Raw genomic sequence first — 11,654 nt, 5'->3', positions numbered from 1 at the left:
CTTTCAAGGCAAGGACTTTAGCCGCTAGGCCACGCCGCCGGGCCCGACCTTGACTATTTAAGCTCACCTTGCCCTGGACCCATATCTTCTTTGTCAAGATCCATATTCCTACTTAACATTCTGTAGATATATCACCCAGGACAATTTTTAGTCCTATAAATAGAGACAAATTTAAAAGTTAAAAACTCTGGGCCCAGTGTGATGGCTCAGTGGTTAAAGTCCTTCCCTTGTTACGAGCACCAGGATTCCATATGGGCACTGGTTCATATCCTGCCTGCTCCACTTCCCATCAACCTCCCTGCTTGTGGCCTGGGAAAGCAGTCGAGGATGGCCCAAGGTCCTGGGACCCTGTACCTGCATGGGAGACCCAGAAGAGGCTCCTGGCTCCTGGCTCCAGATCGGCTCAGCTCCAGCCATTGCAGCCGATTACGGAGTAAGCCAGCAGAAGGAAGATCTTTCTCTTTGTGTCTCCTCTCTGTAAATCTGCCTTCCTAACAAAAACGATTAAGAAAAAAAAACTTTAAAATAGTTAAAAATGTCTTTCTAAAATGCATATGGTTATAAATGGCTATTGGTTCCAGGATGTTTTTTGAAACTTATTTGCAGTCCTACTTATTTCTTTTTCTTTTACACAAACCCTTTTCCATTAGAAGCTGCAGGGCACTGACGGGTATATCACTGTTCAGTACCTGAGCTTGCTTGTATTTTCTGGGCCTCCAATCCTAGCGAATTTTGTGTAGAAACAGCTGCCAGCCTCTCTTTCCAGCTTTGCCACCCAACAGAAGGGGCTCTGCATTCAGAGACCCTCTCCCCGGGTAACTTGAGCGACACCCACATTTCTAGTTGCAGGCCTGCGCAATGCCGCTAGCAAGTTGGAGCAAGCAGGTCAGCGTGGTGGGAACACATCATCCCAGGGGCTGAAACTCAACAAGGCCTCCATCTGGCTCTCCAGACCACATCCACCTGCCAACGGCTTCTCTCAAACACTCAATTAGAGAGCCAGCATTCCAGCACTCAGAGAGCTTCCTGTAGAAAGGGATTCCTGAACAGCAGGGGCTCAGTATTTATAGTGTCCGGATGCTGTCTGAGGTGCAGAGCTGCCTGTCACCTTCCCTCCAGGGCCATAAAACCTGGCTTCCCAGAGTTGCAGCTGAAGGAAAGAGGTGTCCTGTGAAAAGGGGGAAGACAGAACATCAGAGGCCCCAGCACAGGGTGACCAGTTGTCTTCATCCCTGTTGGTGGAAAGGCACAGAGATGTAGCAGCCAAGGCTGTCTGCTTGGGAGATAAATTATTAGAACATTCACCCAAATGCTGAGTGCCTGCTGGGTTAAGATGGGGCTACGGGTCACAAATGAATGGGCACCTCCAGGAACTCTACGTTCTGGGTACCCTTAGTCAGCTGCGTGGCCTGGCATTCTCACTCAACCTCTCCAGTCTCTTTCTTATCAACTCATCAATACATGTAAAGTGAATTTCAAAAGCAGGGACAATCCAGTAAGTATTAGTATTCACATTAAAAATAAAGAGCTCAAGTCTCGTAAGAGAGGTACAGGAGTTCAAAGACAAGATTTTCTTTAGAGTATTCCATAATAGTTTCACAGAAAAGGGTTGTTTTTGATTTTTTAAAAAAGAGATCCCAGAAGGATTTGCACAACTTCACCAGGAAAATATGAGGAAGGGGAGTTAGTGATGACCCAAGGGCAGGGAACGGGGGTCTGGACAGGCCAGGCAGGAAACTCTGCCCAGCCAGCGTGTCTGAATTCTTGGAATGATTGTTGTATGCGTGACGCTCCTTACCCCAGCCTTTCACTGCACATTACCATGCTTCAGGCTGTGCACCGTGGCCTTGGCCCTCCCTGCTGATGTTCACAGATGAGGACAGGGAAGCTGAAGGACAAGGTCACCCTTCTACCCAGAGCACACACATCTAACTGAAATCCACAAGAGGACCACTTACAATGTTACAGGCTGACCCACTCACATACACACTGCCAACTGTCCATGTAGCGAAGCCCTAACATCCACACTTCCGGTATGACTGTATTTGGAAGCAATTTGGGTAAAATGAGGCCATATGACTGGATTTCCACCCAATACAACTGATGTCTTTATTAGAGAAAATCAGGGCACAATACGAGCAGCTGATCACACACAAGACAGCCAGCAGCATGCCAAGGAAAGCACATGAAACCAGCCCTGCTGAAAGTCAAGTTCTCTTACTTACACCAGCCAGTCTGCATGGCTGGTTAGGGCAGCCCCACAAAACCGAGAACCAGCCATGGGATCAATCACACACCTAACCTACACAGAGGAGGGTGAGCCCCAAGGCACTCCAACCCTGACTCCTGCGCAGCGGAGCCGTGCAGGGTCAAGCGAATGTCAGGAAGAGCAGCAGGAAGAAGTGTTGCAGGAGAGAAGCCGCCACAAGAGGGAAGACACTGGGCTCTCGTTAGCAAGAGAAAGTGTACACTTCTGCACATTTGGGGCTCGTAGGGGACAGGAGGGGCAGGTGGACGCTCTCGTAGAGGTTCTATTAGCGACAGGCATTCGTCCTGGTGTTTCAAACACTCCCACCCCACTTTGAAGTACCTGAGTTCACTGTTTGGCTCAAGCTTCTTCTTATTCTACTAGGAGTTAGTTAAATACAACTACTGGCCTCCAGGCTGCTGACAACCATCTAGACAGTGGTCTGTCCCAGAAGGGTATGTGGAATCAACAAAGAGGATAAGCTGATATGGCGGCACCCGGAAGGCCACCATCAAAGACAAATGGAGCACATAGAAAGTGCATATGTGCCCATGTGTACTCCCCACTACACGCACACACGCAGAAACACAAGGACCTCATGCTATGCGTGACCTACTGCGCAGGACAGAAGTGACTTCATCATTCCAGCTGAAGTCAAGCTGACACTCCTATCCAGGAATGTTTGGAATGCCAAATCACCCTGAGGTTGTCTTCCTGGAAAAGGTCAACACCCGTCAAGATGAGTACTCCACTTCATACATCCTATGCAAGCACTGTGGCCGCTCCCATCCTCAGCACCTAAGATACACAAAAACCCAGCACTTTAGACCCTGGAGGCCATTGTCCTCATGCAGTCACCTGCTCCCCCCCACCCCCCACTAAGGACCAGCTCCTTGAGGCAGCCTTCTGTCAAACTCTCTGCCCCAATGACTAAAGCCCTTTGCTAGGGGCACAAGCACATCTGAGCATCCCCAGAGCCAACACTGTGAAGCCCTGGAAGGGGGGATCCCCCAACTGCAGTGGGTGGCACCTGGGACACAGTGTTGAGATGTTATCCCATTCCTACCAGGAAGCCGGGGCACAGATGAACCCAAAGAGGCACTCCTGCCTTCATGGCAACCAGATTAAACCAGGCGGTTCAACTCCGGCTTTCCAGATACGGCAGCCAATCAGAAATTTTTCAAGCCACAAGACATGTCAAATTCCCATTTTCAGCTCTTCCTACCAAGCAAATCATTCCATTTTTCTGTGGCTTTTGTCTGTCTAAAGCCAAGCTGGGGTGGCGGATGGGGTCTGGCACCGGAGGCAGGCAGGGCTGTCTGTCCCAGCCACATCCCGTAGGCACGCTTGTATTGCAGACGCTTGTAATACCTCAGCCTCCTCCCACCCAGCCCTAGGGCTTGCTCCAACCTGTAACAAACACAGAACCATCTGGAAAGTAGAGGCCCTCCTTCCTACAGCCAAAGAAGATGCCTGGCAGCCCAGTCACGGGCTGTGTGAGCAGACAACACCGCTGGCACTCACGGTCTGATGGGATTTAAGACGACAGATGTAGGCCCCATGACCTGTGACAGATACAGCCTTGGAAAAATGTCAGTGTTAATATTTAATAGTACCAGTATAACTGTCCTGTTGTCTCACTTAGCATGGCAGGTGCCAGTGGGCTGGCAGCATGTCTCCCTGGGTGCTCAGTGGGAACGGAGCTTGCAGAAAGCGCTCAGTCAGCTAGACGCTCAATAATTTAGACATGAGATGCAGATTTGCTGAGACGAATTCTATGAAACTTGTTCAACATGACTTAGGGAGACCCCAAATTGCTGGGTACACAGGATGCACTCCTGTGCGAGAAAAGTTGCAAGTGCTTTGAAATGTACCTGGGGGGTGGGGCAGAAGGCTCTGTGGCTGCTAACAGCTAAGGTACAGCATTTACGGACATTGTAAACAAGGCTGGGGTTCATCTGCCTTTCACTACTGCACAGAAGTATCAGAGGCAAGCAACCTTCCAGAGGAAGAGAAGGTTTATTTTTGCCGCTAGTTTTTCACGCTCTGGAGGCTTTTTTTAAGTAGTGGCCTTTCTAGCAACTCCTGAAGGAACAGAGAGCACTCCACGGCGAGAGCCAGGAACACGCGTGTCTGTGCGTCTCACCCTGCCTCTCTCCCTCTTCTCGGTCAGCAGCGGAGGGGAAACCTTCCTTTGCCAAGGGCCATTTGCATGTTTGCAGCATCATTCATGCTCCATGCAAGATGACCAAATTAAAAAGTAGTCTGCTCTAGATTTCTTGAATTTCAAGTCCTACCTGCAAATACCGTGGCAGTACAAAAGCAAACTTACCTTCTGTTCCCCGGACCTGTAAAAGCCTCCAGGACTCAACCATGAAGTTCTGCCCTAGTGCTCTAAGCTAACCTCATCACTTCACAAAGGCCCCAGCTCTGAGCATCAGAGTTGGATAAAGTTTCCACCCTCTGAATGCCTCAGAGCAGGGATTACATTTCAATACCTGAAGCCTTGGAGGTTGCTCAAATCAGATCCAAATCATAGGAACATCTTCAATGAAAATGTGGCAATCTGGATTTAGCCTAGTGGCTAAATTCTCGCCTTGCGTGCACCAGGACCCCATGTGGGCACCTGTTCATGTCCCAGCAGCTCCACTTCCCATCCAGCTCCCTGCTTGCAGCCTGGGAAGGCAGTGGAGGGCGGCCCAAAGCCTCAAGACCCTGCACCCATGTGGGAGATCCAGAAGAAACTCCTGGCTTCAGATTGACTCGGCTCTGGCTTTTTGGCCACTTGGGGAATGAACCAGTGAATGGAAGAGGTCTCTCTCTCTCCGTCTCTCTGTATATCTGCCTTTCTAATATAAATAAATCAATCTTTGCAAAAGAAAATGCTATCTGTTCTCAGCCAGGTATCAAGGGCAGGAGTGGGATGCAACTTTCTACTCCATATTCCACACCCATCTTCTTCTCTCCTTCCCTTATCAACTCCTCTGTGGGGAACCCAAGACTGAGGTAGATGCTCAAAAAATATTTTGAATACTGCTCAACACTTCAATCCTGTAACACACACGTTCTTCTCCAGATTCTTTCCAGTAGTCACTGGCAGCTACACTCCAAGGGCTCTGTATTTAATTGTTCTTTAGAAACACTGGAACTAATTGCAACAGCCCCAAAGTCACGTGCCAGGACCGTGCCTGTCCCTGTTGATAGGGGAAAGAGGACACATGGAGGGAACATGGAGCCAAGTCCTCGCCCCTGCTGGGGGCTGCAGTGGGGCTGCCCTGAGCACCACCCAGACACACAAGGCCAGGTAGAGGGTAGTGACAAGAGCATCTGTAGAAGCGAGCCCCAGGCCTTCAAAAGGGAATGAACACACCGGAGACTTGGCTGCGCTTCTCCGTTGTCCTCAGCCCATCCCTGTGTCACTCTAGGGACAGCCAGAACTGGCAGTAGGATGTGGACATGGGTGGGGCCCATCCTGGGGCCCACCCCCAAGGCAGCACTGGTGCTGAGGAGTGTGTGAGTGGAGAAGCAGCACCTCCCTGGGTTCCTTGCTTTCCACATCCTGGTCTTGGCTCTGGTACTGGCTCTGGCATAGCCATCCTCTTCCTCCATTCCTCTGATTCACTAGGATAATGTTATTTTAGGATCTTCTACCAGGCAAAGCTCTAAGAAAATCCAGAACGGGCCCTAGGAAACACTGTATCTAGGTGACCAACTGTAATATCTTGACTGTACACAGACTGCACGTTCAGTTACTTCAACTCTATTCAAGCATAATTTTTTTTAACATTTCCTCATTTTAATGCTTGTTTCCACCCTGCTGGAGGATTCTCCTTGGTGGAGACTCCTGCTCCCCCTCCCTCCAAGGCACATGCTGAGGCATGCAGCAGAGGTGAGGCTTGGTCAGAATGTATGAAGGGAACTCCATGCATCACCCAGCATCCATCACCTGGGCCTCATGCTCTCTGCCCAGTACAGTTGTGAGCATGCCAGGCACAATCAAGCACCACTCCCTCATGGATAAAGCAAAAAGAACACTGCCTTAATGACTGTGTGTTATTTAGTTTTTCTCCACAAAAACAGAAATGATATATATAATGATAACTATATATAACATATATAGATATATATAGATGTACCAGATTTCTTTTTGAGGGATTGGTTCACCCGATTAGGAAGGCCAGGAAGTTCCACAACTTGCCATGTGCAGGCTGGAGTCCTAGGAAAGCTGATGGTGAAGGCTTGGGAACCAAGGAAGCCAGTGGGCTCAGTCCCAGTCCAAGGCCCAAGGCCCAAGGACCAGGACCATCAATGGCAGAGGGGATGGGTGGCCCAGCTCCAGAGACACTGCTTTCCCTCTCTCTGTCTCTGGGCTCCATTCAGACCCTTGGCCCTAGATGATGCCCACCTTTCTTGGCAAGCATGGACCTCCCTTTATCCATTCATTGATTCATCCACCACAAATACCTTATAATCATGCTTTCAAAAACATTTCTATCACCTATCCAAGCTAACAGTTAACCATTGTCTTTTCTTAACCGTAGGCAAGATATACTTATTGAAGCTCAGATTTATCTATTTAATTTTGTTGTGTTTATTCCATTAGTATGGTGATGTTTCCCCAAACATCCCATAACTTCCAAGCTGTTCCTGTCACCGAGAGAAGCATGAACATTACCAGAAAGGGGACACTTTCCTTCATAGGTTGTGACCAACCTCAGCAGAGGATAGGCTGGGCTCTGGCAGGCTCTCACCCAGTCTGTCTCAAGAAAACAAACCAGAGTACATCAGTGCTCAAAGCCACTGACCACACTGGTTGCCGCCAGGGCCAGGGTCGCATTCATCCCCGGAGGCTGCAGCTAAAATGTCCTGAGTCCTATTAGACTTAACACCAGATGAGTGAGTCTCTGGGTGGCTTTGTAAGTCTTTGGATGTAGTCTTTTGGGGAAGGGACACCTCCTTTTCCTGGGCAGAGCTTACAAGGCCACTCGGGCTGAATTGATTCTTCACCTCATATGTCTGAAAACAATCAATATGCAATAAAAACTCATGGATTAAATCAACTCTGATTAAGACTTGGCTTAAGTGATAGTAAGGTGATAGACAAGAGAATTGTAAAATTTAGCAAAATGAATTTGCTGAGATTCTTTCTGATTTCATTTTTAACTTCAGTTTATTAAAGATGGAAAATTGTTGATACCTTAAAGGTAAGAACCAATGAGCAATCACCAGTCCTCTTTTGGAACGTCTTAGAATAAATTATACACCTTCATGGTGGACATTTCTGTGACTGCAGTGTGATCCTGCTAGATATTTTTCACATTAATGAACCTAAGGATACACATCTTTGCTGTATGCAATGACGTGCCTCTGTGAATAGAAATAAAATTACAGTGCCATCTTCAGGAAACTTAAAGTCTTTCTTTATAAAGCACCAAACCTATAGCTTGGAGTCACTTAAAAACGTTCCTGGGTTTGAAGACAAATCTCCTCTTTATGTTGTAAAAAGAGGAGGTGAGCCAAAGGAGAAGCCAGAGGCAGCTCTTGCAGTGGAAAGTAATAAAATCCTTCAGATAACCACAGGCCGCTAAGGATTTAGTGCTCCTGGAAGCCAGCGGGTGTGACTCCCTTGTTTCAGAGAGATATTTTATCACAGATGGCTAGCGGAGAGGAAACAAAATAAAAGAGGGAACTGAAGCTGCCTGTTACAAGTGAGTTGCCTCCCTTTTCTTTGGCTCTTCTGAGACTGTGGGAGCAGCCACCACACCTGTACAGCGGAGGGTGCTGCTACTGGTGTACAAGGGGGTTATCCAACGAAGCCTTGGTCGGCATGAGGAGGTCAGGAGTATCTTTGGATAAAGCACTATTATAGGCCCAGGGAGGCTTACACGTTTTAGTCATGAATGGTTAAGATCCAAGGCCTGATTGCAAGAATTATAGAAGGCTAGAACTTGAAAGTTCACTTTATAGATGAGAGCGCCAAGCCCTGGAGAAGACATTGACTTTGCTCAAGGTCACACAGCCAGCAGAGTCTCCTGAAGCCCGGTCTTGATTCCTTCAACAAATGGGCATACATGCTAACACCATCCTTCCAAAAAGCACCTTGGAAGATGATCAAGAGTTATGATCTGGGCAACGAATATATCCATTTCTTTTAATCCAGGTTTTGCTTCCCACAAAGACATTCTAAGCAGTGACTTGGATCATGACAGATGGAAACCAAGTTTATATGGTTTATATGTAAACCAAGTTTATATGGGGAAATAAAAAAAGCATTCACGTGCAAGTGTGGGCCACCCCACGCACAGAAATACCTAACATGAGGGGCCAAAGAGTTGCCCATGAACTAGAAAGGAAAGAAAAACCAAGAGTGGTACGTACATTTCAGCAGTTTTATTCATCAGAGAGTGGGCAAGTTGGGAGAGTTGGGGGAGGGACCTCTTTGAGTTCGGCACCAAAACACACGTAAGAGTGGCAGCTCTGAGATCATACCACAATGATAAAAGAGCTCACTCCCACCTCCCACTTCATTTTATAAAGAAGGAAGCAGTTCCTCATTGATTATGCAAATGGAGCAGAGTCTTACGGTCAGTCCCTGGGGAATATTCCCCTCCCCCCCGCTGTGAGTCTATTCCAGAAAACCAAGAAAATTAGCGAGTCTAAATCTGAACTTACATTGCAGATCATTATGAAAGTGAACAAGAGAAACTTCTAATAACTCATGAAAATGCAAATTATGAAAAAGCTATACACGTTTTTCAGAATGTTTTTCACCAACTTCTCATTTTTTTTCATAAAACTTTCGAAGCTGTCCCATATTTGTCAACGTGGAAAACCTCACCATAGTACAACTAAGCTTCTATTTGTTTGCTTGGGTCCACAAAATCAGGAGGTCTGAGTCTTCCAGGCATTTATTCAGAAAAATCAGAAATGAAAAATAAAACCTTATGTACAAGATGATATCTAAAGTATTTTATAAAAGCAAAAAAAAGAAAGAAAAAGAAAAAAAAATCCTCAGGGTCCCAAGAAAAACATCAGAATCCTTTTGAAAGGCACATCTTCAATGGACCTAAAGCTCTCCTGCTAGGTCCCACTTCCCAAGGACCCAGTCCCTTGCTCAGCACCACCACCCTGGGAACCAAGCCTCTCACACCTGCAGGGGATGCTCAGGCGACACGCAAACCACACCAGTTCCATTTGCCGATATGGTGCCTGAGATGCCAATAGGCAAGTAGGTCATTTATCACCCAAAGTGAGAACACAGGCTGGAGATACAATTTGGGATCCACATAAGTAGAATTCTAATCAAACTGATGCAATGCGCTATAAAATCATTGCGATCCTATGCAATCACATGGATGGTAGTTAATATCTAGGTGACAAACTCTAGGGCGTGGTTGTGACTACGGCAGAGAAGAGGGTCAGAAATGGACCTGTTCCTGGAGACAAAGTGTAGGCGCTATGCGGTCAGAGAGAAAGACAATCCTGAGTCTGAAAACCCGCCAGAGCCAAGAGACGAGAGAGTTTATGAAAGAAGCGCAGCTGACCGTGTCACATGACATTGAGAAATGAAAGAAGATAGAGGCAGGGAGTGTGCGCTGAGGCCACAGGGCCGGGGCCGGGGACGAACACCGCGCCCTGCAGAGCAGCACTTACCACAGCACGCCTCGAGATGCAGACCCCAGTGCATTGAACAGCGAGTTGAAGAAGAAAAGAAGGATATGGGTAAGACACAATTGGCTTCCTCTCCTAGAAAAAGACATACGATTATTTCAATATTTGCTTGTTTCGTTGATTTGTAACTTCTATATTTAAATATCCATACACAGGAGCTAATGTTGCGGCATAGAGGGCAAAAGCAGCTGCCTGCAACATTGGCATCCCAGTGGGCACTGCTTCATGTCCCACCTGCTCCTCTTCTGAGCCAGCGCCTTGTTAACGGCCTGGGAAAAGCAGCAGGAGCTGGTCAGGTGTTGGAGCCCCTGGCACCCACATGGGAGATGCGGGAGAAGCGCCGGGCTCCTAGCTTCCGAGTGGCCCGATGCTGCCTTTGTGAGCACATGGGGAGGAAGCAGCAGAGAGACGACCCCACACTCTCTCTCATACTCTGTTTCTCTCTCTCTCAGAAAAAGCGATGAGCATGCGCACACACCTTTGCTTTGTCCTGGTCCCTGAGCTCTGAGGCATCTCCATCCCCAGCCAGGATGACCTGCTGCTCTGTAACTGGGTAACTTGTGTGAGCCTGTGCTGACTCTGCATGACTCCGGAGCAGCCTGGGCCACAGTGCATTCCTCTAGAGAGAATTGGGATTTACTGCTTCTGAGAATCCCCTGAAATGGACCTACACAGGGTTTCTAAGATGCTACAGCCAGTACAAACTACAACCCCCAAAGCTGTATGGGTTACACCTACTCCAAGGAGTTTTGTTTACTCCGTTTTATTTCCCCAACTCCAAGCTTAGGCCCAGGCAAACAATGCTGACCAGCTCTCTTGCTGAAGGACACCTCCCCCTCCCCGACACTCACTGTTTAGCTGAGATCATCTTTAACTTGGAACTCCTGATTTGACTCTGGCCAAGCCAAGGCAGGTGCACAGCCAGTGCAGCCCAATGCCCCCAGTCTCTGGAATGGACAGGATAATGCGTACCTGCACTAGAATCCAACAGAAGCTCAGCCTTGCCGTTCTGAACCCCAGCTTTCTCTCCACTCTTCAAAATCATTCTTTTTTCATTGGAAAGGTAGGATCTACAGAGAGAGGGAGAAACACAGAGAAAGATCTTCCATCTGCTGCTTCATTCCCCAAGTGGTGACCACAGCCAGAGTTGTGCAAGTGACTAAGTAAAAAACAAAGCCAGGAGCCCAGAGCTTCCTCCAGGTCTCCCACATGAGTGCAGGATCCCAAGGCTTTGGGCCGTCCTCTGCTGCTTTCCCAGGCCACAAGCAGGGAGCCAGATGGATGTGGAACAGGTGAGACATGAACTGGTACCCATATGGGACCCTGGTGCTTTAAAAGGGAGGATTAGCTAATTGAGCCATTGTGCTAGGCTCTTCCCTCCACTTTTAACCCAGTATATTTCCACAAGGTGCAGCTATCCCACTGACATTGTCTTTACTGGCTCTTTTCTGGTACTGCTCTACAGGTAGAAATCATGTATTAACATCTGCTCTTGCCATATTTCCAGAAGCGAAAGTCTGTATCGTGGGATTTGTTTCTGGGGGAAAAAAAAAAAAAACCTTTCAGCTCCAATATTTCAGAGCCTAGAAGCTGTCTCTCTGACCCTTACCGCTAGGAACAAAATTGCTGAACACACTGAACATTATTGTGCGCCCGTGACAAAATGGAAGTCTCCAGGAAAGCTACACCCCAGATCAGGAGAGAGAGGAGAGTCAAGAGTCAGCTCTGGGCTCGG

The sequence above is a fragment of the Ochotona princeps genome, chromosome 25 (genome assembly GCF_030435755.1).
Source record: "Ochotona princeps isolate mOchPri1 chromosome 25, mOchPri1.hap1, whole genome shotgun sequence".
In the NCBI taxonomy this organism is placed as follows: Eukaryota; Metazoa; Chordata; class Mammalia; order Lagomorpha; family Ochotonidae; genus Ochotona; species Ochotona princeps.
Note: the sequence above shows the minus strand (reverse complement) of the source record.